The 12,246-nt window shown below is 43.3% G+C and overlaps 1 protein-coding gene across 1 annotated transcript in view; it reads right to left on the bottom strand.

The window, feature by feature from the left end:
- ZNF366 (zinc finger protein 366) overlaps positions 1-10,817 on the bottom strand; it is an 83,386-nt gene extending 72,569 nt beyond the window's left edge. The window contains exon 1 of the mRNA XM_004703546.2: positions 10,718-10,817. The gene's annotated coding sequence lies outside the window, so the exon portion shown is untranslated. The remainder of the gene's footprint in view (positions 1-10,717) is intronic.
- Between the last annotated feature and the right edge of the window lie 1,429 nt (positions 10,818-12,246).

Raw genomic sequence — 12,246 nt, 5'->3', positions numbered from 1 at the left:
CAGCGCGCCTCCGCGTTGCCTTCCAGGCAGAGGCCCGCGTTTGTGTGGCCTGGAGCCGACCAGAGGCTCTTCCGGTCCCCCCTCAATCTCTTCCGGAGCGGCTTCCTTGCCCCACCCCTCCAACAATAGCCCCCTCTTGATTTCTGTTCCAAGGGAGAACGGTGAGTCCCCCAAAGCAAAGGAAACGCTAAGGATGCTTTCAGCAGGGTTTCCAACGGGGAAGAGGCGCCCTGGCCGCCTCTCCTGGGAAGTGGTGCTGAGGACAGGGCTCGGCCCCTGGGGGGAGGCCGAGGGCGTGGGGGCAGTTTCCCGGCCCCATTTTTGAACATCCAAAGGAAGACAGACCCGTAGACTCCCTCTTCCTTCTGGAAGGGCGCTTTCATGCTGTTGCTTTTAGGTATCTTTTCCAGGTGCTTAAAACTCAAGACGATTTTTGGGAGCAATGTCCCCAAGCTACTAGACACTGCCCCCTCCCCACCCCAAGGAGAGCAGCCCGTAAAATAGGCAGCGACTTGAGGCCCTCCCCAGATTCATAAATTCTAAAGAAGGGAGCTAGAAGTCCATCCCAGGTGATTCCTGTGCTTGGTGTTTGGGATGCCTTTGAAATTCAGTACCCCAGAGCTTTCCTCCTGGAGCTGGTTAGTATACTTGGGGATTGAGATAACTTGCTGGTAAGGCCTGGGGATCTTTGTTAAAATGCTTGTTATGATTCACTAGATCTGTAAGGATCCGGAACTCTGGGGGAATAGTGGCTTACCCACTGATTAGCAGTTTGACCCCACCAGCCACTCCATGGGTGAGAGAGGAGGCTTTCTGCTTCTGTAAAAATGTCTAGCCTCAGAAATCCACAGGGGCAGTTTGGTTCTGTTCAGGGGTTACTCTGCGTCTGAATCTATATCTACATATAAAATAGAAAACTAGACAATGACCCAAGAAGATCAGAATGAATGTCTTTGAGTTAGGGTGTTGGTGAAAAATATTGAATATACTATGGGCTCGAAGAAGTACAGCCAGAATGCTCCTTAAAAGCAAGAATGCTGAGCTTTTGGCTCACAAACTTAGGACATGCTATTAGGAGAGACCAGTCTCTGGAGAAGGACATCATGCTTGGCAAACTAAAAAGAATTCAACAAAAAAGAAGACCGTCAATGAGATGGATCGACACAATAGTTGAAACTATGTGCCCAAGCATAACAACAGTTATGAGGATCAGGCAGTGTTTTTGTACATAGCGCCACTCTGAGTCGGAACCAACTTGATGTTACCTAAAATTTACAACATATAACTAGAGAGAGAGACAGAGAGAGGGGGAGAGAGAGATTTTAAGACTGTAAATAAGTATATATTGCTATATACATATACATACACAAGAGGGGTATTTAAAAAGCTCACGAAAAACAATTATCTTTTAATTACATTTATCCAACTTTTGAAGCTGCTTATATTATGTTAAAAAAAGAGTAGTGCTACACTCAAAAGACTCAAATTCACTATCATTAAATCAATTCTGATTCATGGTGACCCTATGCGACAAGGTAGAACTGCCCCCACTGGATTCTGAGGCTGTAACTCTTTACAGAAATAAAAAGCCTCATCTTGTCCAACAGAGTGGCTGGTGACTTGGAACTGCTGACCTTTTGGATTGCAGCCAACGTGTAGCCACATAGGAACCTTTCTTAAACAAAAAGATCAAAATGTGAAGCTGTTGCTTTTTGACATACCCTCCATGGAAGCCATACACTCTGAAGGTGCTTGTTTCCGTCTCTCTAACCCTTCCTTGAAGAAGGCTGTGCTCTTTGACTTACACTTCCAAATAGCAGTGTTGGCATCCTCGGGGGACACAAACCAGATTCCTTTGAAATATTCTTTTGAGTTTTGAGAACAAAAAGAAATCTGAAAGAGCAGGTCCAGGGCTGCAGGGTGGCTGGTGTACATTTCCCAGTGGACTTCCCAAGACACGGAGGGCAGCCCGTAGTGCTCTAGAAGAAGGAGCGGGTACAATGTTGTGATGGGGGAGACATCCCTTGGTACAGCTTTCAGTTTTCTGAAAACTTCTTGATGATAGTTGTTCTGTGTTCTTTTGTATTGGAACCCCCACCACAGTCACCATAACCTTCTGAGCGGACCTCTCTGCCTTACATTGAGCTGGTCCAGCAGAGCTCTTCAAAAGCCACATTTTGATTGCACCTTTTTTATTTTTTAAAATCATTCTAACAAGAGGAAGACAAATGTCCTACTGAAAGAAGTTATCTGTAGCCACCCATCAACCACAGAAATATTTCAAAGCATTTTGTTTCAAATAAATCTGTGCATGTCTGAACTGAAACCCTAACAGCAACACTTTTATACTTATCTCACACATATCTCTGTCTATCTATGCGACAGATACTTTCTCTTTACTATGAAGCCTTGAAACAAACAACAAAGATGTCTTGACCTTAAGCAAATCATTTGTTCTCACTTTATCTGTTACATAAGAGGTTCGCCTTTATCTTTAAATGGAGAGAATAAAATACCCACTTCTTAGAATGGGAGGAGTAAGAATGGCATCCATAAAGTTCTTACTGGGCTTCATTCTCCTATTTTCTTTCCATACGTTGTGGTCGCCATTTATACTTTGAGAGAATGCAACAACAGTGTATCTCCGTGGACCTCGAGAACACCAAAACCAAAGGCCATCTTTTCTGTGTGTGTGTGTTTGTATTTTTTAATCATTTTGTTGGGGGCTTATACAACTCTTATCAATCTATACATACATCAATTGTGTAATGCACATTTGTACATTCGCTGCCCTCGTCATTCTCAAAACCTTTGCTTTCCACTTGGGCTCTTGGAGTCAGCTCCTCATTTTTCATTTTTTCCCCTCTCATCCCGCTCCCCCTTCCCTCATGAACCTTTGATAATTTATAAATTATTTCTATTTTATCATATCTTACACTGCCCGACGTCTGCCTTCACCCACTTCACAGTTAAGAAATATATATATATAAAGTATATACGAGGGGGTACCCACCCCAAACATAATTTTTTTTCTAAGCTATTATTTAAATTATTTTACAAAACAACCTATCACCTTCAAAGTACTCTCCATTACACTTAATACATTTGTCAAATCTTCAATTCCATTCTTGGAAACATTTTTCAAATTCATCTGTTTGGATGGCTAACAGGACCTCCCTCATTTTTTCTTCACCTCTTCTACATCTTCAGATCTCTGTCCTTTCATATCCCTCTGCATTTGCAGAAACAAAAAAAAAGTTGTATGGAGCAAGGTCAGGTGAGTCAGGTGTGTGGGGCAAGAGAGGCATGCTGGTTTTTGCAAAAACTGGTGCAATTTGTGAGCAGGTGCCTGGTCGTGGTAGCAAAACCAATCCCACGTCTGCCACAAATCCGGCCTTTATTGCCCACACACTGTTACACAATCTTTTCAGAACCTCCAAATAGAAAGTTTTATTAACAGTGTGATCTGGTGGCACAAACTCCAAATGCACTACGGAGTTGGCACTTTTGTCCAATCAACACCAAGGGACATCTCACCTTTCTTGAAATGAGAAAACCACTCAGACACTTGAGTTTTTCCCATGGTGCTGTCCTTGTAAACTGTGTTCAACATCACAACAGTTTCTGCAGCATTTTTGTTGAGCGGGAAACAAAATTTCACATCCACATGCTGTTCTTTGAAGATTAACCATCACAAAAAACCAAGGTTCGGGTGAAACTGCTTTTATGAAAATATTCACTGTGACCCGGAGGCAATGCCACTGGGTGGACTAATTCAGAGCGAGTCGCTCACCTACAGGGAAAAACATCTACTATGAAAAAGCTACGAAAGCTGAAAGCTCCGTCCAGTGGAACTTTTTTAACTGCGACCATAGAATGAGGTCTAAGTAGGCCCTAACATATGGAAAGAAAATAGAAGAATGGGTCAAATTTACCTTTGCATGCCTCTGGTATTTGGCTCTCTCCTTTGCCTAATTCGATGAAGGAAGGGGCATTGTGCTCAGCAAGGATATCACACTTCCCTCCCTGATTTCACCCTGTGGTGTTTGTGTAAGCTCAGCCCAAGTGGCATCCCTGTAAGTTGGATTCACTGCCTTGCCTATAAAAAGCCAGAGCACACTGAGCATTTCCTACAAGGCTGACTCCTGGCTCACAATGCCTTCAGTCAAGGAAAAGCAAATGACCACCCTCTCTCGTGCCAAAAACAAACTGTTAATCCATCAACTGATCCAAACGCAAACGGAAAATAAAATGCAATCAACAATCGTGTCTATGAATCTGATATGCTTATCTTTTATGAGCAAGTAGGTGATGTGGGGTAGGGGGTGGGCAGGGCATGCCAAAATGGCCCTCTCCTTTAAATATACAAACAGAACAATACACATAGTAATGGAACAAGCCTATCAACTCAGGTAGAGAACAGTCAAGCTGGCAGTTTGGGCATTGTGTAGACCAAAAAAGAGTGAGATTAACTTCTGCATAGCTACTTTATTTGACATTGTATAAGGATAACATATTTCACTCTGTAGCCTACTTATTCATGAATTCATCCATCCAGCTCACAAATGTTTGTTGTGCATCTATTATTATGATGGAGCTCCTGAGTGTTGTAACAGGTACAGCATATGGCTGCTAACTGAAAGGTTGGCAGTTCAGCTCCACCCAGAGGCATGTCTGAAGAACAGCTTAGCAGCCTACTTCCATCTAACCAAGCCCTTGACAACTCAATGGAGCACAGCTCTATTCTGATGCACATGGCGTTGCTGTGGGTCAAAATTGACTGAAGTGCATCTGGTTTTGATTACTACGCTAAGTGCTCTTGTAGGCCCTGGACATCCAGTGAACAACATGAAGTCCCTGTCCTAGGTGCTACCATTCTAGTGAACTTGTATATTACATGTACTTCTGTTGGTTCTTATCCTTTTACCCCAATATTGTTATTTTATCCCAATGTATTTGATACTTGAAGAAGTCAAAAGGAACACAATGAAACGGACACCAGCCTTCAGTAGGCTAGCTGTTTCTGAGCGGGCTTATCAAAGGGTTAGCTCCAGTACGGTGTTTCCTCAAAAAGCTGGACATATAAATACTCTATTTTTCAATAACAATCTCACTCCTAGGTATACATCCTAATGATATAAGAGCATTAACACAAATGGACATATGCACACCTACAAGTATGTTTATTAGCAACAGTAAAGTGATGGAAACAATCTGAGTGTCCACCAGTGGGTGAACGGATAACAAAATGTGGTACCTGCATGCAAGAGAGCACCATCAAATAGAATTCTAGAAAGAATAATGAGTCCACAAAACATCTTTTAACATGTGGATGAGTCTGGGGGACATTATGCTGGGTGAAATAAGTCAATCACAAAAAGCCAAATATTGTATAGTCCCATTGTTAGGTTTTCAAAAATCAAGAATAGTTCAAACTAGAGAACATGAAATTCTCTGATGGTTACCAGGAAGGGGAAGGAGAGAAAGGGAAGGTCACTTTGCAAACAGTATATACATGTCCCTGTGGGTGATGGGAAAGATAAGATCAAATACAGCATAACCCAGAGCAGCACAAGCCAGGGAAATAGACACTAAGAAGGACACAAGGAAAAGGGAATTTTCAGTAAATGCTATAACATAACAATTTTTCCAAAACAGTAAGAACAACCAAAAAACATGTAGCCAGTTACCTGGGTAGATAGGGATGCATATATATCTATAAAAAGGTGAATGTGAATAAATGCATACGTGTATACAGATCTCTATATATATCCATATATATATATATAGATAGCAAACTACAGAGAGGGCAGTTACAGAGTCTTCCTAGATGTATCAAAACAACTCCAGGGATTAGTTTACTGGGTTAGAAGACTTGGGCCCATAGTCCCAGGAGAGAACTTAGTCAATTGGCACAGCATAGTTCACGGAGATAAGGTTCTGCGTCCTAGATTGATGAGCTGCACCTGGGCTTCTAAAAATCTTGTGATTGGCTGTCTAAGATACAGCTATTGGTCTCTAGCAGAACAAAACAGAATGCAGGTCATTAAAATCTCAAAGAAGAAACTAGTCCATGGGACTCAGAGCCACAGGATCCACGGCTTTCTCTAACACGAGACCAGACGAACTAGAAGATATACAGCTGCCAGTGCTGACCATTCCGACCACGGAGACAATGGGAAACAAATGTAGACCCAAACTAGAAATCCTAAGAAAGGACAAAACCTACTGGACCACTAGAGACTAGGAGGACCCAAGACTACTGCTCTAAGATAACTTTGAATAGGTTTTGAGCCTATTTATGTGGGTCAACATTCAGCCAAATAGTAAAATGACTTATAAAATAAACAATATTATCCGAGTCCTGTGCTCCCTTATACAATGACTGCGTAAGACCAAATGGCCAACATTCACCCAAAAGCAAAGATGAGAAGGCAAGGAGAGGAAGGGAAGCAAGGTCCATGAAAACAAAATGTACTGGGTGGAAATGATGGCCACGCTGACACACTATACAAATTGTAACTAATGTCATGGAACAATTTGTATAGAAATTGTGAAAGGGAAACCTAAATTTCTGTGTAAACTTTTACCTGAAAGTTAATAAAATAGATACTTTTAAATGTTGATTGTCTCTCTGCTCCTCCTAGTTGAGAACCTGTGCCCATTCCTGCTCTGCTTTGTCAACCACATAGCCACACTCATAAAAAGAGGGGAAATCAAGTGATTTAGATAAAAACTAAGTCAGGAAAGCCAGAACACATTTTCTCTCCACTTTGTAGGTTTTCTTATAATCACAGCAGATTAAACATGCTATGAGAGTGCTGGTGTCTCAAACACCACTGTTCAAATTATGCCTTTCTGTGTCACATTAACTCAAGGACACGAAAGAATGAACAACCAAGAACAAACACTTTCTGGGAGTGATCTACAAATCTTTACAAGACGTGAATAGGAAAATTTAAATATCTGCTTCTCTTGAGAGAATACATAACTCACTGTAGTATAAAAGAGGGATTGTTATAAAAGCTGTAAGAGCCTCCAATAACATGATTTATTTTAAGAAAGATAGAAATGTATAAATCAAGATGAGTTACTTATTCAGAATTAAAATATTCATAGATCTCACTAATCAATACTTTGATAGTTTGGATATGGGTTATAAATATTGATCAATCTCGTCAGATTGCTTGGCCTGGCTAGCATGTTTCTGTATCCATTACATTAACAACTCCTAGAATAACAATCAATATATTACAAATGAATTTCAAGAGAGAATATCAGTTGCTGAATAGGAGTTACATTTTAAAATGGGCTATAGGTTTTATCCTCGTGTTTGTGTTTAATGCCAATACAATGCTGAAGAAGATGGAACAAGAAACCAGCGTTCCTTTCTGAGCATCTCGGGATGCTCAGCGTCAGGCTCTGGAGAGTCCAGTGGGCAGGAGAAGAACGGGAATCCTGGTGCACCCTCACACACAGACCACCTTGATATTGATTTCATGCACCCCATCAATGAACAGATGAGGTAACTACGGTCCAAGCAAGAAATCTGTCAACTCACTCACATTAAGTGTGGCAGAAGTTGAAGCAGAACACAAACCTTGTCTCTCAATCACGTCTTTGTATCTGTGCACTCAGTTACATATTGGTGTATAATACCTCAACTCCAATTGCTTTCTTGAGGTTAAGTGTCTGAACAATCTCTGTATTATATCTCTCTCTATCCAAACTCTCTCACACCAGCACCTCTTATTCCCACTCACATGGGGTTGCCAGGATTCAGTATGCTTTCAACTGCAACTGGTTTTCTGCTTCATTTTGTTTAGTTTTCTTTTTATTTTAACCAAAAAAATGCCTCAAAGGTTTTAGTGGCTGGTGGTATGTTGTTGTTGTGTAAAGTGAGAAGCAGTTTAACCCTAAATAACCAGAAACTAAGCAACATGTAGGTTTTAAAATTCAGAGAGAGAGAGAGAGAAATGAAGTTGGACCACGGATGCACACACACACACACACACACACACACACACACACACACACACAGAGTTCCCTTAACTGTTATCGCACAACTGTTAAGAAATTATAAGTGACATTGACTGACTCTCTACTACTTGCTGTGGTTAAATGTTGGGTGGTAATTGCAAGGTCTCCTGCTCAAAGGCACCAGCCACTCTGGGGGACAAAGATAAAGCTGTGTGCCTATAAAGATTTACAGTCTCTGAAACCCTGGGGAGCAGTTCCGTTGTGTCCCTTAGGGCCAGCAGGAATCACATCAACTAGATGACAGTGGGTTAACTACTTGCCAAGCATGTGCTAGTTATTTTACAAATACAATTGTATTTAATCCTCACAGCAACTCGATTATACGGATGCACTTTTACATTTGGGGAAACCGAGAGAGACACGCAGCTGGTCTAAAATCCCATGGGCAGTAAAGACAAAGTTGAAATGAAAACAGATCCTGTCTAACAACAAAGCCTGTGCTTTTGATGCCCTGCTGGCTCTAATTTCCTTCACACCCCAGCACACACGGCTGCCAGATAAATATACTAACACAATTTAAAATTCACATGAGTAATTCGTAGCTAGCTGTACATGGAGTCTGGGAAGAAATGATTCTCAAATTTTGGACCATTCCATGCTGGAGTTCCCTTAATGATATCACACACATACACAGACATACACACACACACACACACACACACACACACACACACACACCTCTGATGACCCCAAGAAAGAATCACACTGGAACTTTCCGTGAACATCAACTTATTGTTGGGAGATCAGGAAAGATAGCTATATGGTAGTGACTAGACTAAATTTGTTGATGGATTTTTTCACTGGGGGGGGGCAAAATATAGAGCAAGTCATCTCATGGCAAGGATTTAACATCTGTAATGGAAACATTAACTATACATTTTCCTTTGAAAGAAAATACGTAATCTAACCCAGGTTGCTTGATCGGGCCGCTTAACGAGGCATGCCAGAGGTGGGTCTGTGCTAGTCATCGGAGCACCCCTATTTTGGGTCTTATTTTTGCTTGTCTTTACTGCATAACCCAGCTGCCCACTTTTGTCTTACGGCATTGGGTTTTTTATTCAGTGACCCACACCAGAGAGCACACTGCGATGTTGTTCTAATCTGGCACACAAGTAAATACATTACCCAAGAAAAAACGAAACTGAAAGAAACATATCAAGATTGCAGCCCTGAATTTTCTACCAGGGCCACAACTGCTGATTAAAGATGCAAACACCCAAGGCAACTAGTTCCCCCACTCCCTTTGAGCTGAAGCTCTAGCGAGGGAGGGCGTGAAGGTTTGTGGCACAGGGCTGAAAACCACTTTCAGCTGTTATTAGGCTAATTTTGCATCTCCATCCTACAGTTGGCAAGCATTCAATAAGCCTCCTGTGCGTACGTGTGTGTTGTTGTTGTTCAATTTAAGGAACTTTTTTTTGAAGAGGAGAAGAAAAAATAAGCATGACTAATGAGACACAGTCTACTGTCCAGTTCTATCATAGCTCCTCATCCTAGTAAGATGATGGCCCGGTTTCTAATCAAGATGAATTACTTGCGTGTGGGTAACACATTGTTTGGCTGAATTCTTTGATAATGAGAAGCCAGCTATTTTTGTCACACTCTTTACATCCCAGGTGACTTTAGTACATCTCATAGAAATGATTTTTTTTTTTTTTAAAGAATTATGCCTGGTCTCTGCCTCTCTCCCGGTCGACAACTCTCTGGATGAAATTCTTGACCTTTGTAAATCGACGGTCTTTCAAAGTCACCTTGTGCTCTATCATGACTGCCACCCGGAGTGCTGGGTCACATTACTTGTTCTGGTGAATGTCACGGAAACAAGTTAGACATTTTCAGACTCGTTGTGGGCAAGCGTGCCTGAATTGCGGCGCTGTTGGGCGTTTAGGAAACAGCACTGGGGGAATGTTTTTCAATTGCACCAGGAGCTCAGATTTCTACTCGTCCTGACCTAAGTGATCGACCATAACCCTCCAGGAGTATGCACCGTCACATACTGCTTTCCAAAACTAAAGCTCCATGCCTCAAAACATTCACCTTCCTTTCTGTGGGACAGGTGATTACTGAAATAAGCAGTGGATGAGAAATGTGCACCCAACCCTTCATGTGAACCTCCACACACAAGCCCCCCCCTCCCATGTAATACCATCCCAAGTGACATCCCCCCACCCCTCTTTTTCCCTCCTACTTCAGTGATGCAGAATAAGTCTTTAACCAACAAGCCTCTTCAGGGGACTGGAATTCAAGAAACGAACACAAGAATGACAGCCCCGGCCCGACACTGCAGCAAACCACCAGAAGAGACCACATTTCTGAGCAGCCTCTGATAAGGCTCCCAGGATGCGGCACAGAGGACGGGTGGATTCTCCTGTGAGACACAGCACACACCCCAATGCCTCCTGGTTACCCAGCCACCGATTTGTGCCAGAATTCAAGTTAACCCAGTGTCCTCCTTCGCCCCAGGGCACGTCTTCTACTTCTGCCAGACTCAGCTCTGCAAAGCATCAGTAGTTTCTTCCAAGAAAAAAAAAGTACAAGCGTACATTCTGGGCCATCCATCACTCATACCCTTTGATTACGGACTATAGCCGATAAGGATTTTTCCAGGGAAGATGCCCATGGCCCTCTCAATCCCGGGAATATTGAAATGGAAGTAGAAGCAATTGCATGGGTAACTTACCAGCTCCCGCGTGCGGAGGGGCTGCAGCAGCCCGCAGCTTTACCTGATCCCCCGCTCTCTGTCTCTCTCCCTCTCTCTCTCCCTCCTTCTCTTGTGTACAGATTGCGGGGACTTAAGGAACTCGCGGGGACAGTGTTGCAGATGACTTAAGAAAGAGAACAGGAACAATACTTCGTTCTCTTTTTCTCAGATGAGTACCTTCGGGAAGAAGGAAGGAAGGGAGGGGAGAGGGAGGAAGTCAACAACCCTTTGCTTTCCTGAAAAAAAATAAGGAAACAGAAGATAGACATCTCATTTTCTCTTAAACAAAATGTTGGAAGGGGCAAAAAAAAAAAAAAAGAAGAAGGAATTCCTCCACTGTTCTGCTCTCTGTCCGGGGAGCGTTAAAGAGGTGACAAGGACTCGGGGCCTGGCCTGTCCAAACAAATGGCGTCCAGACGGGCAGGCGCTCCCGAGCTGGCAGCCACTGCTATCTGCTTTGCAGAAGTAACGCAGCCAAAGGACAACAAATCATGTCACGCTGACTCCAAGCGAGGGAAAGTTTGGGCCGCTGTGCGAACTCAGGCAAGTCCACGGTGCGAACCCAGGCCTGGCCTGCTGGCCAGGACTTGCTGCTTTCCCAAGGCCCTTTGAGACACCAGAGAAAAGTTTTGCTGCAATTCCCCCACCCAACTCGAAAGCCTGAGAATTCTTCCAGGACCAAGGTGCATGTGGGTGCAATGGTCACTGGACTTGATGCCATGGGCCAGGTGCAGGGCTTCTCTTTGTTGGGGCATGAGAAAGAAAGAAAGAAAGAAAGAGAGAGAAAAACAGCTTACCCTTGTCTGCAGCCGGACAAGGCTGTCCTTACATCCCTATGTCTTCTTGGATTTAGTCTCCTCTGGAAAACTTGGCTGATGGTTTCTAATTCGTTTGGAAAACGACTGTGGCGAAGAGGCTGGTAAATCAGCCCGAGTTTTGAAAGGGGCTGAGGAGGCCAGGGAAGAGAAACTGATGGGGTCCCACCTTTTCCCAAGGCCCGGGGCTGGTGGGCATCTCACGGGCAACGGTGAGCCCTGTTGAGGGGTCACTGTTCTTACAAACGAGCTTGGGTTTGGGCCTCTGATTTGTTTGCTGTGTCTGGTGCCCTTCATTCATTTATCTAAGAGCATTTTCACCACAAACAGGAACTAGCAGTTATGGGGACCTTTGGAGACAGCCAAAGAAAAACTAGCTTTAAGTGACTTCCTTTATTTCACTGAATTGTGAAGAAGAAGAAAAAAATGGGGTGAGGGTTACACCTGATGACAAGGAGCTGTGAAAAGAGAGTTCTCAGATAGACGCATTCTGATTCCATCTCTATGTACTAATGGAAAGGGGTCATGGGGCCTGTGAATACCACAAACGGTGATGGGTCTGAGATTGATGCCTGGAGCCCACCTACAGGTGGCTCAGAAGACAGGCCTGGCGATCTGCTTCCAAACAGCAACAGCCTTGAAGAGGAGCAGGGGTTGCCCTGAGTCACAATTGGTTCGACAGCAACTCATAGC

This window comes from Echinops telfairi, unplaced genomic scaffold, assembly GCF_000313985.2.
Source record: "Echinops telfairi isolate 266 unplaced genomic scaffold, ASM31398v2 ScPeMD7_7469;HRSCAF=8507_1, whole genome shotgun sequence".
Taxonomy (NCBI): Eukaryota; Metazoa; Chordata; class Mammalia; order Afrosoricida; family Tenrecidae; genus Echinops; species Echinops telfairi.
This window is presented reverse-complemented; position numbering and strand designations above follow the sequence as displayed.